General features: G+C 34.8%; 1 non-coding gene across 1 annotated transcript; it reads left to right on the plus strand.

Moving 5' to 3' along the window:
• Window positions 1–1,740: 1,740 nt before the first annotated feature.
• On the plus strand, window positions 1,741–1,824 carry Trnal-cag. Its single transcript has one exon. It is a non-coding gene; the product is annotated as a tRNA-Leu (tRNA).
• The last annotated feature ends 2,564 nt before the right edge of the window (window positions 1,825–4,388 follow it).

The raw sequence follows: 4,388 nt of genomic DNA on the forward strand, positions 1-4,388 counted from the left end.
AAAACATGAAATTTTGCAATTATCTTACGCCACCCTTGCACAAATCGACGATCATTTTTATAATTTCATAGACAATAGAAGACTGTATTTTTTCTACATAACCGCCCCCCCCTGAATTTAAAGCTGATCCGCCCCTGAAGATGAGTGTTTGAAGTGAAGCGATTTCAGACGGCTTGAGTAGTTATTAACTCGATCAAAGTTGTATACAATATAGAAGCAAACCGGAGGGTTAAGTCAATCTACCTTAATTGGTATAAATTATTTAAGCGATACAATACTCTCGTTCGGTGTGCAGTGGCGTACACTATTTCAACTCAAAATGACCAGTAAACTTGGACAAAGCCACAGTTGGAAGCGTTTTGAACACTAAAATTTCATCCATTCTAGAGCTCGTTAGAGCAGCTAAAAAAGCTGCTACTCTAGAAAACCTGGAACGAATTTAAACGAGCCGATTTAAATAATCGCTATTCTGTATTCTAGAATAAACATGTGAAGGCGATATGTCGACATTGCGTGACAATACCGAGAAATTTGGAAAGCTAAAATTCGACATAGATGGAGGAACGAAAGCCTCATAGTTTAATTTTCAGAAATGTTGGCAAAAAATCACAGTGGCGCGACTGAGTAGCCACATTCGAATGTATTAAATATTGGGGATTATTTGGGCTTTTCATCCCTAAGAGCCGAAGAACCGCCAAAATTCCTCTAGTTTTCCATAGGTGAACCTAAAGAAAAAATAATCTTTAGTCGTAGATATTTCAGATAATTTTGTAGGCGCACATCCGAAGTCTTGTGCTCATATCTTTGGCCGGCCACTGGTTTTGAACACTTTCTCTTGTGATATAATAGATGAAGTGCTCAGCAGGTTAGCATAAAATATGTGCCAGAAACGAATTACCTGCGGCGCTTATTTACACCGTTGTACAATATAATGGAGTGGAAGAAATGGATGTTATCAGGTCAGTGTTGGAGATGGGAAGCGACGCAACAATGCGATCATCTTCAGGCGATTGGTTTAGATTCTTCTAAGGGAAAATTAGGGCGTGTAAATACAACACTTGATTAATTTTTGGTACAAAATGCCTGATCTCGTTGGATTTTTCGTTGTGTTCACCTCATAGGATGATAATTTTCAATATAAAAAACCTCTCAAATTATATGCACAGTGTTTGCGTCTCTAATATTAGAGAAAATGTTCAGTTGAAGATAGAAAAAAAAACGCCCAAATTGGGTAATTATTTCTCCACTCCTCTTCTCGTTGGATTCTTAACTTTCAAGCGAAGACGGTGGTAGAGAATTTTAATAATTTAGAGCAACTAGAATGGATTTTTTTTGGAAAAATGCTTTTTGAATGTGTGAGAGCTCGGGATAGTGCAAATTTCCCCGGTTGGTGATCGAACATTTCTGAGGGCAGAATTAGTTCTTAAGAATTTCAGAGCATCGCGTGCGCTGTTGAAAATATGTCCACCTTATGGAAAATCGCTAAACCAAAAACTTTTCAGTCTTGTTTCTAAATTAATGTAAATTAGAGCTTACTGCGCCCTCTACAAGTCTTGGCAAGACTGAAGATTTTTTAGGCAGGTGGATTTTAGAAACTTCGCAGCGCATTCGGCTTGCAATTTTATTTATTATAATCAAGCTTTCCTAAATTTATATGCTACATTCACCATCACCAGTCCACTTCAAGACAAATATAGTTTACTCGAGTACTTAACACATGTCGAAGTTACATTGATATAAGTCAGGATGGCCGAGCGGTCTAAGGCGCTGCGTTCAGGTCGCAGTCCACTTCTGTGGGCGTGGGTTCGAATCCCACTTCTGACAAATATTTTTGCCTTTTTTCTTGGCAATATTCTCGGGTATTTTGCCTTCTATATTTTAAAAATAAAATAAAACTCCTAGCTTCATATTTTGTTTTATTTTATTGACAAATCAACGAACTTCATAATTAAAAAAATTAATCAAAATACATGTCAAATTTCAAAAACAGTTTTAAAATAATTAGTTAAATGCTTATCAACCCATAAAAGAAATATAATTAATCAGAGACAAAAACAGTTTGTCCCAATCGATTTTATTCTAATCATTGATAATTTTTTTCTCAAAATGTTGTGCGCGCCTATTCTAAACCTCTTGTGAGAGTGAAATGGGTGATAATTATTAACGTTTTTAATTAGAAGCTTTAGATGCATTTCTCGACAAACTGGTGATATCATTGTTGTTCAGAATTCGAAGAATTCTTCTTCGCCATATATTCCATGAAATAGCCACGAAGATGAAGAATTATCAGCTAAAAATATGACAACGTTTCTCACTAAATGAGGATCTATTACCAAAATCTTCCTGCTCAAACACTATTACATATTTCCATCGAAGAAGCAACCGAACAAACAAAAAATCGCATTTTCAAAGCTAGTGATGATATTAATTTATTATTATATTTGTTGGTGATGGACACAGTTTTCTTCACGTATCTTTAAGTGGGTTTGACAGTATTTGACTCATTTTTAAGCCATTTTAGAGCCGATTTTTACGTTTTGTGTCTTAAGAAGATCTGATGTTGAGCTTCAACAGGGTGTTCCAAAGCTCCAAAGTACTAGTTTCAATATTTGATCACTAAACTCAGATCTTTCGAAGTACCAAATAAACCCATTTTTATTGAGAAAAGTGTGTACACACTGAGCTGAGCCAGAAAGTGTGTACACGCCGCAGAAAACGCCGATTTAAAGCTCGTTCGTAATTTGGGATGGTATCATTTCCAGTTTCTTATATTTTAACCAAAACGTCGCTAATCTCATTATTTGTGTACTAAACTCGCAACTTTTCAAAACAAACCGACATTTTTATCGATAAAATTATGTAGACACTTTCGTCCTGCCTTATATATAACAACTACTGTGCATTAAAACGCTGAAATAAATGGTGTGCATAATTTTTGATGGTATGATTTCCACTTTATTTTATTTTCCCCAAAAAATTGCAGTTTGCTTCATTCTTGCAAAAAGCAAAATCAAGTGTTTCACATATGTAATTTTTACTTTTGTGCTTTGGTTGGCTCCAATTTCTTACTCAAATTTTAATAAAATCTAATTCCCAGCCTTGTGGACTATCATTTGTTCGATTCTGTATATTTGGCTTTTGATTTCCTTTCGCTTGTCGCTGTTTGATCAAGCAGTTTTTCCAAGACGATTTGATTATTCCAGACGCCTTTATTTGCGGCTTTATTGCTATCATTTAGTTTACCTGTAACTTCTTAAAGTTGATTTTGTTGAAGAGGATCTTTCTTCGGACTTCTGATATATCGCGAGGCTTATTAAGCGGTTCGCTTGGCTCAATATTATTAGAAATATCTGAGTAAAGCTCTAAGTAAATTGTCTTTTATTTTTGTCTGTGGAGCATGTGTTTCATTGTGTATTTGCATTCATTTGACGTAATTTTCCATATAACTTCACTTAGTTTATGAACGGCGTTTCTGGTTCTTGCGTTCTTTCCGATCCAAATTTTCGTCTTTACTTGCGCTTTGTTTATTTTACTTATTTTTTACTCAAGTATCAGGCTAATGAAGAGCGCGAAAGTTATTGATTAAAACACTTTGCTCGGTGTTGTAACTGAAATTTTCATATGATTCTAATTAGATTCTGACTGATTTTCATCTGTTGTGTTTGCTTAGATTTTTATTTGTTTTTGTTTGTGGTTTTATTGTTGCATATGTTGAAGGCATCGGTTTATTGCAAAAACCGACACTTTTCCATTTTTATTTGAAATCATTCTCTTAAAGCGTAAATCCTTTTAGAGGCATGGAATGCTCTACACTGAGGCTTTGATTCCATGGCATTATCTTGTTTCAAGTTTTTATTTAGTGTCCTCGATAGTCATTTTATGGTCTTTTGGGTTCTTTATATTTCAGAATCAGTTCTTAGTTAATTCCATGTTTAGTGACTCCCTGAAGAATGACTCAGCCGCTGGACTGGATGGTATTTCCACGAAATTAATTAAATTATCAAAATCAAATATTTTGGTTCCCATATATCATATTGTAAATCTAACTTTCAAAACAGGAATATTTCCAGATTTATTCAAAAAGTCCTTAATAGTTCCAGTACACAAATCAGACTCGAAAAAGCTCATAGAAAATTATAGACCAATTAGTTTAATTAATAACTTTGCAAAACTGTTAGAAAAGTGAAGGACAGACTGGTCGACTTTTTTAAAACATTTAAAATCCTGTCGGACAAACAATTTGGGTTTGTTGAGAATTGCAGTACAGCTGATGCCATGTACAGCCTAACATCTGAGATTATTAATAACCTGAATGAAAGCAGAAAAGGCTTGGCTATTTTCCTGGACCTCTCAAAGGCCTTTGACACTGTTCCTCATGATCAATTGAT

Source organism: Dendroctonus ponderosae, unplaced genomic scaffold, assembly GCF_020466585.1.
Source record: "Dendroctonus ponderosae isolate FM_Combo_2020 unplaced genomic scaffold, Dpon_F_20191213v2 Dpon_F_20191213_5, whole genome shotgun sequence".
Lineage (NCBI taxonomy): Eukaryota > Metazoa > Arthropoda > Insecta > Coleoptera > Curculionidae > Dendroctonus > Dendroctonus ponderosae.